The sequence below is a fragment of the Mus caroli genome, unplaced genomic scaffold (genome assembly GCF_978045245.1).
Source record: "Mus caroli unplaced genomic scaffold, Mus_caroli_1 scaffold_20, whole genome shotgun sequence".
NCBI classification, from domain to species: domain Eukaryota; kingdom Metazoa; phylum Chordata; class Mammalia; order Rodentia; family Muridae; genus Mus; species Mus caroli.
In genome coordinates, this window is record NW_028227275.1 from 32468648 (window position 1) to 32487755 (window position 19108).

Below are 19108 nucleotides of genomic sequence, written 5' to 3' on the forward strand. Positions count from 1 at the left end.
GCGCGCGGCTTTATAGTTGCTGAAGGATGTCAGGCTTGTCAATCAAGAAAACTGGCTGAGAATTACAGCATAAATGGTCATTTTTAAAATATGATGCTGAGCTTGTGTCTTTATTCATTTGAAACAGGGTCTACTAAACTAGCTGGTCTGTGACATGCCATCCTCCTGCCTCAGCTTCTTTAGTGCTAAGATTACTGGTGTATGACACCATGCCTACACCAGCTGGGCTTGCTTTTTGAATGTATTGCTCCATCTTAAACGGAAACGATAAATTCTGAAGTTTACTTAGGCTATCCATTATTATTGTTATTAACAATTATTATTGCTAGTAGTCTGCTACTCAGTCTGGTGAGATGGCTCGAGGGTGAAGGCATTTTCTGGCCCGCCTTATGACCCGAGTTTCATCTCTGGAATACCTGTGTCAGAAGGAACACACTGACTCCAGCAAATTGTCTTCTGACTTCCATATGTGGGAAAAATATACATGACAAAAATTATAGAAGCAAAAGAATACATTTCTCATGTGAGGAATAGGGAACAATGATCTGGAATAGTGGTTTTTCAGAAGGGCTAGTCTATATTGTTTGGGGACGTGTGGACACAGGTGCTTAGCTTCCACCCCATCCATGGCTCAGAAACTGGAGTCCCAGCAGCCTGAGTTGATGTTTTCACAAGTTGTTCAGCATGCTTGGAAAGGCAAGGGACGAGGAACCTTCTGAAGAAACAGCAGCTATTATAGCTAATTAAGAGCCGCAAGCCCAGGAAACCTTAGTTAACAGATTGCTAGTGGTTGATGTCTTGTTTGAATTTTTTCCCCCCAATACATACTGTATTTGGAAACAGGGCATGGTAGAAAGTGAGTATAATCCTGGCACTGGGGTTAAGGTAGGGGGATTGAGAGATCCAAGCCAGGCTGGACTTCCTGGTGAATCCAGGTCAGATGGGGCTGTGTAGCAAGACTGCCTAAAATACCAAATCATCATCAACAATAATGAAGCAAAATAAAAAGACTCAGCACTGAAAACAAATGGGTGAATTATTGATCTGGGGAGAAGAAAGCTGGCAGCTTTACCACTACACAACTGCATAGGAATCTATGCCATGACTGGGATGGGTGCCTGGGAAAGTGACTTGGCTGCTGATGAACGGGCCATGGGATGGGTCAGTGACTCCCAGGTCATCGGCTGCAAGGCTGTGCTTCTCTTGCTTTTAATCTTTTGGCAGTGACTCGATAGCATGCGACCTTGTTAGTCTTTAGCTTTACATTACATTGTTTTTTTTTCTTTAAATAGCATTTTCCCCTTAAAAATCAATGTCTGCATGTTTACTGTAAAAGCTTTTATAATATTGAATATAGAATAAAATAAAATGACCTGTTAGTGCATCATAGATATGGAGATAAGAGTCATTAATATTTTTAGACTGCTGATATATGGGTATACATTTTGATTTTAGTCTAAATAAAGTTTCATATTCCTTATCCTTATAATGTGTTATAAATTTGTGTGTACTTCAGTGTTCTTTTTAAAAATAAAAATTGAAGTTCAGAAGAATTTCCAACACATGTATTGTACTGAAGTTACAGCTTATTTAATCAAGGGCTCTTAGAAATTAAAATTATGTCATTGCAAGTAGCACTTAAGTGATGGTGTAAGCCTTCATTTATTTCTTCAAGAAAGATTACAGAGTCAAATGAATATTCTAAATACCCTTTATCATGCTAAGAATTTCCTTCCCAATAGGTTTATATCACACATTACACTGTCAGCTCAACCTGCAGGCATAATGTTGTCTATTTTTGTCTCATCTCTTGGGTCCTTCTTTTAGGAACTGTTTAAGCCTCAAATTCTTGTCAATAGTTCTGATTTATAAAAACTCTTTATTGCTTTTATATAGAATTCTACTTGATTTCCCAGTCTTATGTTAGCTTTTTTATTCTGTTTGTCACCCTGATTAAGCCAACATATTTTTCATAGTAATAGTGTTTATTTTGTCACTGCATTGCAAAGGAAATAAAAATTCAAATGCATCTCTGTTTTTGTTGCTTTGTATTTTGCTTTTAATATTTTGCCTTTTATTTTCCTGGGGTTGTGTTTGCCAGTGATGCCTGAAGCCATGGCTCCCCACTCCCTGTGCTATTCCACAGCCAAGAAAAGAGTCTGTTTGTCTTGCCTTCTGAACCTTGGTGGGTCTTGAGACTTGTGTGGCCAGTAACAAAGCAGAAGTGAGCTTAGCTCGCTCTTCCTCTCTCTCTCTCTCTCTCTCTCTCTCTCTCTCTCTCTCTCTCTCTCTCTCTCTCTCTCTCTCTCTCTCTCGTGTGTGTGTGTGTGTGTGTGTGTGTGTGTGTAGGGCTTCATGTGTGTGGATAAGCATACTCATCCATACTTGCATATGTGGAGAACAAAGGACAACATTAGATATCTTTCTCCATCCCTCTCCATTTTACTTGTTGAAACAGGATTTCTCATGGGATCAGAAACTCAGTGTTTTAGCTCCACTGGCTGTTCAGTGAGTCCCCCAAACTCACATGTCTCTGCTTTCTCAGTGGTCTCGGCCAGTTTTTAGATGGGTGCTGGGGCTCTGAGGTCAGATCTCAATGTTGGTACACCAAAGGCTTTACATCCAGCCCTGCTGCTCACTTCCTGCTTCCCGCTTCCATCTCTCAAGCCCCAATGGCATGGTCCTTAACTGATATGAAAGGCTCTGCTTTCCACCTCTTGGAATGGCCACCATTCTGTGAGATGCCCAAGTCATGAACCATGGCCCTGTGCTCCCACTGCGGCTCCAGCTGAGCCCAGTGCTGACAGCTAGCATCCTTGGCAGCATGGAGGTGAGTGGCTTTAGATATCCATCCAGCCTTCAGGTACATCTGACTGCACTGCCCTAGGAGACTCCACACAGACCATTCAATTCCAAGAGCCATAGAAAGCAATGCTATTGCTTTGAGAATGCCAAGTTACAAAATGGCTTTCTACCTCAGCATCAGATCATCAGAAACATTTGTAACGTAAATGGAAAATCAACGTTCCTTTCCCACTCAGCTGTGTCACAGGTTGCCCTTTCACTTTTTATTGATCCCTTTCCTTATTAGTTTATAATGACCTCATGTGCTAATTATTATATATCTGAGGTCATGATCTTTCGAATCTGCTCTGTATTAACTCTAACCCGTCCTTCTCAACCTCCTCTGCCACCCAGTGTACCTCCCTCCAATAAAGTATCAATAATGCAGAAGCTGAGACTACAGTAAACTCTAAAGTAGTTTAGAAGCATCAACATTCTTTGCTATATTTATTTTTCACTCCTAGGAACATGTATGTATCTATATTTATATCTTCATGGAGACAGTGTAGCATTCTTTATATTACATGCTGTTATTGGGAATTTGGATTTTTTTGAATTATATTTTTGATGTTTATAATAGATAGTATATAAGAAACTTACTGTGTATGTCACGTATGTTATGTCTTGTCATCATATTAAATTTAATTTTCTTTTATAGCACTTTTGAAATTTAATTTGCTGAGAAGAGTAAACGCAATGTTTATTTAGACATGTTTAAGCTGCAAGGGATTTGGTAACTCATTTACTTCTTTGTATGATTTAGAGAAGTTAAGTTTACATCACCCCCATTTCACACTAAGTAGGGAGACTAGACATCTCCCTCTTCTCCATCCTGAATCCTTTGCTGTATCCTGAGCACCTGGTCCTCCTTGACCTCTTCCAAAGATAACAGCTCTGTGCTTCACAAAGAGTCCTCCATCCCTTCTGATTTCTAAGAAAGTACTTCCTGTGACTTGGCTACATTTCTGCTTTCTCGGGGTTACTGTGTCCTTCATGGTTGAGGGATACGGGAAGAACGATGGTCACCAGTTTCCTAAGTCTGACTGTTAGAGGATCTGATGGCTGTGGAGAAATGTGTTACTTGTGGGTTGTCTGGGAGAGATAAAGGTTTTGGGAGGGTTTGAAAGACCCATGTGAACTGGGCCTCTCTCCAGTAGTTGTTGAATGGAGTTCAATATTGGTTATGTGATATTTTTAATGTCTTCTAGGCCTGTGAGCAAGCATTTGGCGTAAGAAGGCCTGAGTGTCTTCACTCCAGACGCCCATTTTCTGTCTCCCCCAGGGCTGCTCCTGCTGGAGAGAGTAAGAGCGGGTTAACTAGGCACAGTTGCTTCTGATGCTTCAGTACCAGGCGAAGTCTCCGTGCCAGGGGCTCCATCCAAACTCATCAACACAGCGAGGATCCCTTCCATTCTTCCAGACTCCTGAAGGCAGAGCTTTTCTTTAGAGCAAAAGACAAAGAAAGTAAGGCCACAAGGCAAAGGAAGCCCCTCAGCCCATAGCTGCTAATTGGATGATTGTTCTGCCATTCTTACAATGCCAGGAAAGAAGAGCCTCTAGCCTCACCCACTACTTGTAAACTCCCTTTGAGATGGAAATCTTTTTAAAAAACTCTTCTGTCAAGCTTGATATGCTCAAATGAAAACCTTTTCTCCTCTTCTTAGCAAGGGGCTTGCTGTTCCAGAGTAACCCCTATGGTGGCTTCATGGCACATTTACATTTGGCAGAGATGCAAGCCTGCTCTGTTCTATTGAAACCTGGGGTTAATCACGGTTCTTCTCCAACTTCAGGTTTAAGAACATGGGCAAATCCCCCCCTCTCCTCCGAATCTCTTCGTGTAAAGTGTGACTGAGGCTCAGCTCTCTTCAGCCCTCTTTGCTTCTGCAGAGGCAGAGCGCCTTGCCTTATCTGTGGGAAGGAAGGATTTTGAGTGCTTTGGCTGTGAAGACAAAAGGCAGAGAGAGATATCTTTCTGGGACAGTTTTCAGATCTCACTTGAACTTTTAAATCAATTGATCTTTAGGCACAGCTAAAATGTGGCGCCTCTACCGTTTCATTGTTTCTCCTGCCCTGTCCACTGCTCTCTGTTCACCCCTCCTTCATGCAGCTCTCTACCTTTCAGGAACACTTCTAAACCCACCGCTCACTAGGTAGGTCCTACCATGTTCTCTTAACTGTTTTGATATCAGGTGAAAGATATTTTTATATGCCTCCAAAGTGTTTACTCTAGTAAGCTTCACTCTTAATTTATAGCCAATAAAGGTAGCAGGCTACAGAAGAAAGCAGGTTCACTTGTGTGCCAGCAACTTTCTTTGTGCATGGACTGACTGTGATATTGCTTGGCTGGGCAGCCACTTTACCTCTGTGGATTTGAGTTTTAATGTCTGTAAAACAAAGAAGTTGTGTACATTGTATCTAATCTTTCTTCCTGGTTCATTACATTTGGAATTCAGAGTCTCGAGGGGGCATGGATACATCTGTTTCTCATCGAAGAACCCTTGTAATTGTTTTTATCACTAATTCTAGTTTCAAGGTAGTTTTCTTAGGTTGTAAGAGGTTAAGGTTTTTCAGATGTGAACTGCAGGGGTGGAGGGAAATTAGCATTTGTTGAACATTGGGTTTTCACAGGGCCAGGAGCTAGCTAGTTCATTCTATGTTACCATTCTATGTCACCATGCTGGTTGAAGGGATTTGGCCAAATTTATTCAGCTCATAATCACAGATCAAATGGGACTCAATGACTTTGCTGGGACAAGGTTTTCTGGCCTCTTCTGCAGAGCCGGCCTGACCAAGTACCCAAACTTCTGTCTTCTTCGTGGTAATGTTTTTACTGGAGAGTGAAAGGAGAGAACAGTTGCTGTTTGCCTGGGGCTGTTGCTGGCTGGTCAGACTCTACAAGTAAGTACTGTGATGTAGTTGTAGTTCTGCAAGATGACAATATAGACTACTGAGGAAGAGTTTTTGGAAAAGAGCTGTAGGCCAGCTTATATGTGTTGTACTTCCAAAGTATGTTGTCTGGTAGAAACTGGTCTTATAAAAGGTCAGGTTTGCATAGGAATTTGTTCAGTGATGATCGTTTTTATCTTTATCTACTTCTTACTGTGCTTGAAGCACTGACTGTGTTCCTACAAGGGTGTGTGTATGGCATAGGTTTCTGTACATTGCTGAATACCAGTGAGTTGTACTCAAGGCTACTGAATGAACAATAAGTCACTAAGTCTTTTCTATAGAAAGACTCAGGTAGATGTGTATTCTCATGCGTTGCTTTCAGTATCATCATTGTGATCATCCCTACCACCATCTACCCTTTAGTTTCTTCAGAACCTTTTTTTTTAAATCATATTTTACTAATCACCAGTTTGTGCTACAGTTCTCTTGATTTAGTTTACCACTGACCCCAGGCAGTTAGATCCTGAATAAATAGATGAATGAATGAACAAACAAGCATGCCTTCTGCACCCAAAATGAAGTCAGAGAGATTGACATGGGATACACATCACCATGTTCTGTCTAGGTTTTACTAGTGTTAGTCTGTCTGTATGTGAAGACATGAGACTTGATGATCCCTACACAGAGTAGATTCAGAGGCTGCTCCTGTCTGTTGGTTATATATAAAGCTGAGCTGCTGAAGGCTACACATGTTTGGTCCATCTCAGAGAAGCCTGGGTTCTGACCACCCTCCATCCTTTCAACGTACAAGTGCTTGTTCATTGGTGTCAAAGCTTAAAGACAGGCATATCTGTGTATGCTTTCCATTTGGTCTACTTGGCTTCTGCACTGGTGATTTTATGTCAGCTTGACACAAGCTAAAGTCATCTGAGGGGCGGGAACCTCAGTTGGGATAATGCTTCCAGATCAGGTTGTAGGCAAGCATGTAGGACATTTTCTTAGTGATTGATGGGCAAGGGCCCGATCCATTGTGGGTGGTGTCCTCTCTGGACTTGTGGTCTGGGTTCTACAAGAAAGCAGGCTGAGCAAGCCACACGGAACAAGCTCACTGAGCAACACCCTTCCATGGCCTCAGCATCAGCTCTGACCCCTAGGTTCCTACCCTGTTTGAGTTCCTGCCCCAAGTTCAATGATGAATGTTGATTTGGAAGAGTAGGTCAAATAAACCCGTTCTCGCTTTCGGTCATGGTGTTTCATCACAGCAACCCTAACTACTATACCTTCATGTTCTCACTCTTAGCAAGCACTGTACTCTCTCACTGTTGGTTTGCTCCTCTGTGAAATGGGACGATTATATTCAGATTGTAAAATTAGTTGAAATAGAAGGCCACCCAGCAAGCCTTTCATTAATATTGTTTTTTTTTTAAACGCATAAGTGAGTCATTAGTATTGGTAGAAAGTATATTAGTTGCAACCATGACAGTGTCTGGAAGGAAATGTGTTCATCTGTTCCCAGCTAATTCTCTTGCAGGTCCTCGAGCTATCTAAGAAAGGGGAGAGGGCTGGGACATAGGGTTTGTACTTGTTTTTGCAAAGAGCTTCACTGAAAGGTGACACATCAAGCGCTTTGGAAATCGCTGCAGCAGTGGGGAGCTGTGGGTTCCTCAGGTGTGGAGTGTGTTTGTGGGGAGTGAGGGCCACAGGGAGGTTAGAAATGGCTGGGGCAGCGAGAGGAGGCCACCCTGCTCTTGGCCATGTCGCCCCTCTCAGCTTCTCAAGGAGCATCGCATTTCAATGTTATTATCTTGTCCTACTTCAAATTATAAAATCCTAGTCTTCTTTTGCCTTCTGCTCATCCACTTGTACTGAAACGTGCTTCAGGCATGGGGTGGTCATTGGTGACTGCCCATCCTCTACAAGAAACTGTGGCCTGAACTCAGGGGTAGATAGTAGGAATGGAGGTAGATAAGGCACATTGTCTATCCTCATCTAGTTGATAGTCATTGGGAAGGGTAACATAAAGCTATGTGCAGTAGACCCAATCAATAACTTAATAAAAGATGCATAAAATAGTGTTGCCTAGGAGACAAAAGAGGGGGTGATGCACTTTGAACTTGGACTGGAAGGTAGAAACTTGGGAAACTGATTTCAAGGAAGAGGCAACACTTGAGTTGTGTTTTTGTGGCTGGGAATACTGGGGACTTGGGGATGGGCTAGCATAGACTGGGGAGAAGGCCTGGCTGGAGAGTGTGTATAGGGGGCCCTGTGGTGAGATGTGGGATATGGCCCTGAGTGAAGAAGGAAACGATGGCAGCCAGAGCTCATCCCAAATCAGACAGAATCAGGAAGATTGTTTTTTTTTTTTTCTGAAGCCATTTTGTCTCCAGTGAGAAGGGGGAGGGAGGCCTAGGAGCTCAGACATTCCCAGCCCTTAGGTTAAATGTTAACTTCTTTGTGCAGTTTAACAACTAACCCCAGTCTTTTCTGCCAAAGAGAAAGGAAAGAGAGGAAAACGTAATGCCACAGTAAGCACCTCACTTAAACAAAACAAAACAACACAACAGAAACAACACGAAGCCCCTGAAAAGCCCTCCCTGCTCTGGTGTGTTTATGTGGTTCCTTGTTTTCCACTTAATAGGTTTGTAGCTCTCACAGAGCTGTGTGCACATTTGAACAACAGACTGTAGAGGCATCTTGGTGAATTCCCCACGTGTCTTGTGCAGGGTTTGCAGAGACTTAAGCTATTTTAGAACACATTCCTAGTTCAGCCATTAGAAAATTACGGGTTTTATTTGTATAAACTCAGCAGCTAAAATGGGGCTTGCAGAAAGGTGGGTGAGCTCACCGCAGTCTGCTCTGACCCAGGCAAGTTAATGACCTGCCCAGCATTGTTCTCGCTGGTCTGTACTGGCTGACTTCAGCCAGCAGTTCCACTTGAAGGGAGACATTGTTTCTTAGGCTGCGTTTGTTAGAAGCTCTTTGCTGCCAGCCTCTTAGCAGCCCTGATTGTGCCTGTTGCCTGCACTTCATAAAAACCTCCTGAGCAAGTGGCCCTGGGAATGTATGCAAAGTAGGCCTTGCAGCCTTCTGAGATCCCCAGGAAACAGCAAGATGTAAACACCTCCACACCCACAAGTGTTCTGAGGAGGCCTACTGTGCAAGGACTTTGAATACTCAGAACCATGAATAATTTAAGCCTGAGGTGCCTTTGCTGTGGACTCTGACCATTGTTTCAAAGAGTGATGGTAATTCATAGGATGAAGGTAGGTCGAGGAACGAGCCCGGGTTGCAATTTCTGTTTGTTGTAAATATGAATATGCAGGAGACTGGATTTTCAAAACCTCTAAAGATATTACCTATATAACCTACACGTCAATGGAAGAATGAATGGCCAAAGGAGATCAGTTGTAGTGGGCTTCAAGTTTTAAATAACAGGCATTAGGCTTGTGTAGCTGGAAACTATGAGATGGCTGGTAAAGTGGCCTTTAATTTGGTGTGAGATGGACTTGACGACTTGGAAGATGCCGTCACACACAGCCAAAGGGAGAAAGAGTGGCAGTATAGGTTTCTAAAAGTCAACTCGAACATTGTTTGGAATGCATACAAAGTCAAATTCTTGGTATCTGTATCAAAGCATCACAGTGTGCCTCATAAATTAGTGTTGTTATTGTGTGTCAGTTAAGAAACGTCCGGACACATTCCTTTTGGCTTGTTGTGAGGAGTTATTGAATTATCTTTTCCTTTGCTGTTTATCTAGAGGGGTGTTTAGTCTTTTTTTAAACGAGGCACTTTAAAGACAGAGGGAGTCCGCCTGATAGAGAAGTGCTGGAGAGAAAGAGAAGCCACTGTCAGGCTCTGTGTTCACAACTGCGAAAGCAGAAATCCATCTGCCAGGTCCAGGTGACTTGAGAAGTCTTCATTCTTCTGCATCTCCGAACACATTCTTGGGAGGATTGCTGCTGGGTAGTGTTGCATGTCAGAGATGAGGGAGGTTTAGTTATTAACCCCACATAGAGGGGAGAGAGGGGCAATGGGCAGCCGCTGGAATGAGGAAAGGACCCAGCTGAAACATTTCCAAAAGGGCTTCTTGTTGTTTATACTTGTTAATTATTAATATTAATTATTGATGAAAACGGTTTTGAGTTACATGCCACACATTGTTTAGGAATGAATTATCGCACGTCTTATCGGGAACTAGAGTAGATATTAAACTCTTTCACGTAATCCATATTTATTTATTTAATAAGATTTTTCTCCCCCTCTTTCAGTGCTAAAGACAGAAATGTTGGAGTTGCTGGTGTAATGAGTCTGTGTGCATTTCCCCCTCAGCTTTGGGTGGCGTTAGGAACTGAGTTAGACAAAGTATGGCAACAATGTAGACAACCCTGAAGAACCCAGTACAAAGTAGCCTTCTGATGCAAGACCCTGGTAATCCCAGGGCCTGGGAAGCAGCATTGCTACATTACTTAAGCACTCATTTGTTTATCTTCAGGCAGGTGCCCTGGTCATCTCTGTATCAGGAGGGCTTTCACTTAAGGCTTCCGGTTTGTGGTTCTGATGAGTACAGCAGGTGATTGAAGATCCCTCTGGAATCAGACCAGAACTGCTCCAGTGAGAGAGGAGGGGGGGAAGAGGGAGAAAGAGGAGAAGTGGGGGGGGGGGGGGGAAGGAAAGGTTAGAAAGAGAGAGAGATAGAATTTGGAGGTCTCTGGCCGGCTAGAAACTGATGTGACTTGAGAACTTGGTTCTGCTGGGAGTCAGGCTGTAAAAGGCAGTGTTGATGCTGCTTAGACACTGGGCTCTTTGGATGCTGTTTTTCACTTTAGATTGTCTCGTGGCTGTATATTGTCTCTCTGATCTATCATAGCAGTGTGTACAAGTACTTAGTCATGGCACAGGCAGGCAAAAGAACTGGATCACCTCTAAGATTATGTTCTCGTTTGCCAGGCTATCCTCCTCAGATTGTCTTTCCTGGTTGGTGAGTTTTCCCACTTGGGAAAGCAACAGCAGTGGCTCTAAGGGAGAGTTAAGTAGCAAACTGGCTTGGATGAGGTCTTTCTGTCATCTGAAAGGTTTGGCCACTGTCCGTCTCTGTATGGGGAGGTGAAGTCAACAAGTAGTTGATGGACTTTTCGCATCACAGATCCTCTAGGAGACCTGGGAAATTCTGCCTGAGCTATGTGGAGGTTTTACTCAGATAAACTTTGCTTTTGATGGGCTCACTTAGTCTGGGGACAAAAAAACTCTGCCGCAGTGGAAAGGGGGTCGGGGACAAAAATAAAAAAGCGGGCCTTTTCCACAGTTACTGCCAGCTCTTGGTTTCTCCAGAGAGGATTCCTGGTAGAGACAGTTATAAAGAATAAAATCATGCTTGTAAATGAACTCTGTGTTCTTGCTCGCGTATTTCCCATAATTCTAAAGAAATATAATACAGGTAAGTGTTTTATGTTCTCACTGTGATTTATATTTACAAGAAGTGAAAAAAACGAGATTAAAAACTGGAGGAAAAGCTTTTACTTATCAGTGGCTTAGGCTTTTATATCTCCCAAATTCTCAAATTCTAGTCACTATAAAATCATCTAGTTTCTTGCCCCTAGCCATGGTTGGTATTTCCAGTCTTTTTTTTTTTAACCCAGAGACCTTTGAATTATTTTTATTCATAAGTGAAAAATGTATTATGGCTTTATTTCCTTTTATTAATAGTTCCTTCTTGCCCTCAACAACTCTCTGACTTTTTGGCATGTGGAGAGCAGTGAGCTCATGCTTAATCATGTATAAACAACCGTCTAATTATATGGTTTTGAATTTTCATCTGACCAACTAAACAGAAATGACACAGAGACAAGAAACCTGACAGCCCCCCCTGTCTTGGATACCTGGCCTCTCTCTGCCTCCCTCTCTTTCTCCATGTGTGTAGGAGCATGCATGTTTCAACTTATCAAAAAAAAAATCAGCTCACATTTGCCAAGTTTCTGAGGTAAAATTGTTCTTTTCAAGGCTACGTGTCAAAAAACAAGTCCGTCAGGCTGAATTATACGTCTTCTTTTCCTACTTCTTTCAAACTCTATTCTTCTCTCCTCTGGATGGAGGTGTTACTAACATTCCTCTGACTGCTGGTGTCAGATGACAGAACACCACTCAGGCCAGATTTCCCAATCTGCCCTGTGCCTTTACTTCTCAGGCCCTACAGGAATCATCCCAGTTGTCCCTCCCTCCCTCCGTCCCTCCCTCCCTCCCTCCCTCCCTCCGTCCCTCCCTCCCTTAAATCCTCTGACACAATTGTTTTGTTGTTGTTGTTGTTTGTTTGTTTTAATAAAATAAGATGGTGGGAAAATTTTATGAAACAGAAGTGATCTCGCTGTTTAAATGGAAAGGGGAAGTCGTTGGCCATTCCTTTTGCTTTCTCATCACTAGATACTAGAATTCTGAACACAGAGCAAAAACCTCTTGGATATTTTAACAATTCTAGCATAGATTGTTTGGTGTGCTTGATAGCAGAAGGAAGGAAATGATGGGCTCTCCATGAAAGATAGTTCCCAGAGGACCTTCCGATATGTGGAATGTGGAGTAGTGAGACTCAAGAAGGGATTGGGGTAGGACAAGGAAATAACAAAATACTAGAAAGTTTCATTTCTTGCAAGCTGATTAAATTGAGATCTACCATTTGCTGTTGGCAGTATGGTGATATAGTGTATACTTGGCATTTATCATGAGGCTAGATTAAAATTTTAGCACACAGACATAGGTAACCATGTGATACGAGGGATGTGTAAACTACTTCGTAATGATTATTTCACTAAACACACCCCCTCCCTGTATTTGACTACTACAGGCTGCACTTTATGTACCATAAAACTTAGATATTCTAATGCTCATCTTTGTGTATGTGTGTGTTTTGAAGATAGGATCTCACTGTGTAACCTAGGCTGCCCGGGAACTAGCTAGCCTCAAACTAGTGGTGTTCTGGTCCTTTTCAGGCACTGGCATTGCAAGGATATGTCACCGCACCCAGCAGATTCCGCCTTCTGTACTTCAAACTGTCAGTTATACTTTATTGAAGGTAGATATCAAGGAAGAAATGCTTTCCTTTTTTTTAGTTTTGTATTTTCCAAGAGGAGTATTTCCAAAGCAAGTCTGGCTGCTGTCATACCAGTGAAGAAGTGAGGGCAGATCCTTGTGAAAGTTGGCCAAAGCAACAGATTTCCTCATTAGCCCTTTAGCCTTAAAACATAATTTGATTTCTTAGATTTTTTTTTCCTGAAACATACATATCTGGAAATGGTAAAATTTCATACACGTAGGTGATTTAGTTTGGAAGCACAGAGACTCCAGCTTGAGAATGTACAGTTAGCAAGGTCCTGCCGCGGTTAATGTGGAACGGTTGAAGGACAGTTGAGTAGTTAAATGCTGCCTGGTAATATCCTCCTGCCTCCATCGTCCTGCCCACCAGTGGGAGCTAGTCTAACTCAGCCACCATAAGGTAATAATTGATTGCAAAGTATGAATTTCTTTCAGTATACTCCATCCTTTCCTGTTACAAGAAAAATCAAAGTGAGGTATTTCCCTGTAGCTAATTTTGTCTTATTACGGAACATTTAAGAAAGAAATGTCCTGCTTATCAACCTCCTCACCTGCCGCAGGGAGACAAAGAGGTACTGCATGTATCAAATTCAGAACTCTATGTACACGATCTTCTGCGAGATGGAAGCATCTTATTTTCTTGTTATTTACTGAAGGACATAAGGGCTTAAATGTCTTCAACTGCGTTATTTGTTCTTTTCTGAGAAGTCATACATTATTAATGACGTAAGAAGCCACTTAGCATCCCCTTCCTACTCACCTTGGTTTCCAGCTTTGGTATTCAAATTCAGATAAGTAACTAACACTCCCTTTTTAATAAGTATTCTCCCCCATCCCCGGGGAGAACCTAGGCATAACTCACAATTTGGATTCCCCCCCCCCCACCCTGAATAATCTAAGGGCATAAAAATGTATTAGCTCGGCTGTATCCACAACATTGCTTTAATATGGTGTGTGTGTGTGTGTGTGTGTGTGTGTGTGTGTGTGTGTGTGTACACCCTCATGAATGTTGGGCAGTACTTGCATGCAGTGCCCATGGAGGCCAGAGGACAGCACTGGATTACCCTGGACTGGAGTATACAGTCACACACAATCGTGAGCTGTCTTTTGTGGGTGCTGGGAATTGAAACAAGGGTCTGCTGGGAGAGGAACTAGTGCTTTTAACTGCTGAGTCATCTCTCTAGCTGGTGAGCTGTTATTGGGGGAGGGGTATGTGTTCACGAGGGTGGGTGCACATATGCCTATGAAGGTCAGAGCTCAATATCCATCCTTAATGGCTTTCTGCCTTATATTTTGAGTCTTACATTGAGCCTGGAATGCACGGATTTGACTAGACTAGTTTGACTAGCAAACCCCAGGAACCCTCCTGCCTCCTGAGCCCCAGCAATGAAGTTAGAGTATGCACCACTCTGCAGGCTTTTGTGTGACTGCTGGGCATCAACTCTGTTCTTTATGCTTGCAAGGCAAGTTTTTTTTACCAGTGAAGCTGTCTCTCCAGCCCCTGCTTTTGTGTTTGCCTAGAAGGAATTTGTGATGGCACAGTGCTCTTCCCTCCTATTCCAGCCATTATTGGTTGGAAGTTACTGCAAGCAACGTGGCTAACTGAGCATGTGCAGGGTAATTCAGTCACAGTCACCAATACTAACTCACCTTGAGTTGTGCACCCGCTTAGGTTCCTTCCTTTCTCTCCTAAGTTCACAAACAGCATTAGATAAAAGAAGAAGTCTTACAGTGCCAGGTTGCCTGTGAGTTGGGGTTTGTGATATTTGACCCTTGTTTGTTGTTTTGTTAGTTTGGTTAACATTATATCATTTCATACAGTGCTATGTTTTTTTAACTAAAAGGTAGTTATTTCAGGCTTTATATTGTTCTTATTTTAAATGAATTTGTAGTTTAAGTGACTTACTATTTTAAATAATTCACACACACACACACACACACATACACACAATGGGAAATGGTTTGTGAGATATTTAGTCTCAGTCATTGTTAGTGAGGTAACTTGTTTTTTTGACGCTTAAATGATATTCCAGGATCCTTGAACAGAGCAGAAAACTCATAGCTTCTCTGTCAGATTTCTCCTGAGTTGTGGATGGACCCAGCCCTTGTTTTCTCTTTGACACAGAATGCTTTGCAGGTTCTTAGAGTCCCAGAGTCCAAGGAATGGCTTTTGCATCTTGGCAGGGAATCATTCCTTCATCCCTATTGCCTTCCTCTGGGAACCACTTCTCTGATCCAGGGACCATTAAACTGATGTTCCTAGGTGGTAGCTGGTTCTTCTTTCGCTCTCTCTCCCTTCCTTCTGTCTCCTCCTTGGGAAACTCTCTCTTTTTGGGGAAGGTTTGTGCCTTCTGAGCACTTGTTATTCCCAGTGGATTTAGGCATCCTTCAGAGCTAGAAGAGAGGACAAACTCCAGTAGTGTTGACTTTGTGTTCTTGATGCAGGTGCCTGAACAAGCAGTAGCTCAGCCTGTGAACTTCAGCTACTGAAATGGACTGTAGAGCTTGAGACAGGGTTGATAGGTGGGAGGAACCAGAGGGTATTTGTCTGAGGAGACAAAGGAACCCCTTCAGGGGTTTCTAGGAGTGAAGCAGTCTCCTTTCCATTTCTTAAGAGTGTAAGTGACTTAAGTTTGACAAAATGAATATAAAGTTCATAACTACTTGTGGATTGACCCTTTGTAACCATTTGACAAGGAGGCCAAGTAAAAGGTGGAAGAACAAACTTTACAGATAGTACAGGTGTCACCTTTTGTTGGTAATTCCTCAAGTACGCTTAGCCACTAAGGAACTGGATCTACTCTGAAACATTGGTGGAGACCCGGCTTCCCAACCAGGTATTAAATAATTAAAATATTCCAGTAGCTTATGTTGAGTAGGTTAGGCTACTTTTCTTTAATCTTGAGAGAGGGAAGGAAGAAGAGGGAGGGAGAGGGAGGGAAGTAGGGAGAGAGAGAGAGAGAGAGAGAGGACCAAAAAACCAAAAGAAAACATGCTGTGAAATAATCCAGTGTTTGCAAGTCGAGGCAAGCTTCTCCTGAGCAGATCCCAAGCCACCGTGTTCTTCACTGGATGACGCGGGATGAGATTCTTGTGGATCTTACAGGCAACAAAATGAGCTATTACAGAGGCAGACTACCATATTGAAATTATACCGATTGGGATTGTATTAATTATCACTCTAGGAGGGGTTGGGATTATATTATCACTCTAGGAGGGGCATTGTAAGAAAAGGGAATTCTACTCCTTCTTTTCAAAGCTCCCTGTCCCTGAAGTAGGAATGAGATCAGCAGGCAAAGTTTCTTAAGGTAGTCAAGGAAAACTAGAGCTGTATCCTGGGTAGGCAGGGATTAGGTGTGAGAAATCTAAGGGACCTGTAGCTGTGTCATGGCAGCTGTGTCCCTTGATGGTCCAGATGCTCCTTTCTGGTCAGGTGTTCTTAAGCTCTTGGTGCGTTTTTCCGCCTGTGTCAGAGACTAAGGCACCAGGAGCTTTCCCAGTTGCCATGTATAAGGGCTAAGAAAGTCCTGAAACCTCAAAGGACCCCAGCTTCATTATATTATCTGCATTGTACTTTTAATATACTTTCCCGACTCTGTGGGCTTTCAGTGACATCATGGGATAAAATACCCTAAAAGATCCAGGCCATCATGATTTGGTGGAGAAGGGTATTTCATGACAAAACTTTCCCTGGTGAGATGTAACACATGCATCGACTCACCATAGATAGGGAGGGAGCCCATTACAAACCAAAGTACGGACACCACCCAAGTACAACTTGGTGAGCCAGTGAGTTTCATTGGCTTACAGGAGTATGGGTGAGGGGTTGTTTATAGGAGCAGAAATGACTCAAAGACCATTACCAAAGTCATTACTTAAATCATTATTCAAAGCCCTCACCAAGCCTGTCCCAGCATGGGTGACAGCTCACAAAAGCAGAGAAGCTAGAGAAAACTGCATAGCGTATGGACAGCGCAGTGGGTTGGAGAAAGTCTCCTTTCCAGGTGCCCAGGTTGGTCTAAATCTCTTCCAGGTTGCCTGGTTGGTCTTTGCCACTAGCTTGTTGAAGACGAACTCTCACCTTTTATTGTTTACCCTGCTGGAGAAAGGCCTTGTGAATCTAGTCAGTTTCAGGGATTTCCTGAAGCTATTCTGAATTGTTTACTTTTCTTCTTAGGACCTCCACAAGCAGGAAGGAGTGTTTCAATTTTGGAGGAAACTGTTATAAAACAACAGGTCATTTTACTCCGTGATAGTGCTGTATCCTTCCTTGGTGGGGCGCAGTCTTTCAAAAAGACAGAAAATTAGAAACTTTTCCTGGTAACGTACTTTGAGGGAGTATGGACAGGGGGGCAAACTGATATTTCCAGCTCTTGTAATGCAGAAACTGGAAATACCATCAGTTGTGTTTACTGTCTAGGGACTTAAGTATCATGACTTTTAAGTACCGTTCAAGAAGATACTTCCTAACTGTATTTGTGGCTTTGGACTACATCTGCCTTATTAGTTCTCTGCAATCTATAATCTTTATCTTTTATGTAGCAAGTACTCAGTGAGCCACAGCTCTCTGGCAGAAGGAACTTACATTGGTTCATTTGGTGACACATGTCACTAGCAGGTGACATTGTGATTTTCCTTGTAACCTTTGGTTTGCATTGGCTTGAAGGGAAATAGCTCACTAAGAAGATGCATGACCTGGATTTATGAAAAAGATCTGGAATCCGGTGCACTCATACTTGCTCTGTCCCTTCCACATTCTCCTCTCCCTTCCCCTCCCTCCTAATATGATTATTGGGTTTGTCCTGTCAGCTCTGCTTGGTTCTTCATAGACACAAGTCTGTGATCAGCACAGTGTCTTTGTAGCTTGGTTTTTGCCTTCAGTCTCTGCTCTGCCTCCGTGTTTTCTGAAAGACTGTTCTCTTCATCATCCCCCATCATCCCGTGCTTATGAACCTGCTGTAGCTCTGCTAGTGCCTGGACTTGGCGATGCTCAGTTCTTTAGTAAGACCAGGGATCTCTGAGGTTTATGGGGTACTCACTGTGCTGGACAAGCATGGAAATACTTTATGTATTTTGATTTATTCAATCCTTTAAACAGCATATGAAGGTAGAAGTGGTTACCATGCTAGTTTCTAGATGAACAGCAAAGGTACAGAGCACTTAAGGAACTTCCCATGGCCAGAGTCATGCAGCGTTTGAGTCCTCTCTGGTCCCATGACTTACAATGCTTCTGTTCCACCTCCATAGTGCTTTCTCAGCGCATTGCTCTCTCCTCGCCCTGGGCAGCTCATTGGTCATGCTGTCACCTATTCTTCTGGCACAGAGAGGCTCAGAGCCTCGCCTTTCCCTCCAAGCTTATACAGACTCGTTTTTTGTTTGTGTTCCTTCTGTTCTCAGCATGAAGGCAACATAATTCAAAATTGGATGTTGCCCGTGTTTTCCTGTGTAGTTTAAACATCCCCCAATGGGCCAGAAGATTTTGCAGAAAAGCTAATCCCAGTGGCCAAAGATTCCATTATATGGTACAATGCCAAGCCCACAGTAGGTCAGTGTGACCTGCTCATGGCCTTTGATTAAGTCAGTTTTCTCCACGTAAAGTATGCTTCCTCCCTGTCTCCCCTCATTTTTTTTCTTGTGTTGGTGGAAATCTTTTTTTAAGTAATTCCACCTTCATCCATTCCCACAGTCGCATCTAGAAGACGGGTCTTGGTGTAAGCCCATCAAGTTAGACCGTATGCAGGAGCTGCCTGACTTGGTGAAAGGAAACTTCCTTGAAATATGTAGTCCGGCAGAAAGGGGTCACATCAAACTGATAACTGACCCACCAGCAGTAAATCACTATGGAGCTGGGCTCACATTTCAGTTTTTGAGAGTAACGATTCACTCATTTAACTAATACATCTGCTCTCTTCCCATGGGATTGTTGGAAATTTTGTCACGGGAGAAGTAGTAAAATGTGCTTACATTTCCTCTTTGGTTTTCGAGGCTAATTGTGGGTGAACTTTATTTAACACTCTTGCTATACTGAGAGTCTCTGCGGAACAGGGAAGCTTTCAGTTAACTTGGCAAATCATTACAAGGGAGAACAGGAGGGTCAGCAGAGGCTTTTTGTACTAATTGGTTGATAATTGATGTATGATGGCTGAGAGATGGGACTTTAGAATATAAACCCCAGGAACAACGTCGAATCTATCATCCATCTTTATGAGGTGTCTGGGAGCTATGTGGTCTTTATATCATCTTACCAGAAGTGCTCAGCAGGGTGGGAAGCAAGGTGAGAGCTGAGGTCCACAAA

At 42.8% G+C, this 19108-nt stretch overlaps 1 protein-coding gene across 4 annotated transcripts in view; it reads left to right on the forward strand.

The window, feature by feature from the left end:
- Positions 1 to 19108, forward strand: part of Glis3 (GLIS family zinc finger 3) — a 419182-nt gene that overhangs the window by 107083 nt on the left and 292991 nt on the right. Inside the window, exon 1 of one of the 4 annotated variants that reach the window (XM_029472441.2) lies at positions 8798 to 8996. The exons of the other annotated variants lie outside the window; for them this stretch is intronic. The gene's annotated coding sequence lies outside the window, so the exon portion shown is untranslated. Of the gene's footprint in view, positions 1 to 8797; positions 8997 to 19108 lie in introns of those variants that run through there. 4 annotated transcript variants of the gene reach the window in all.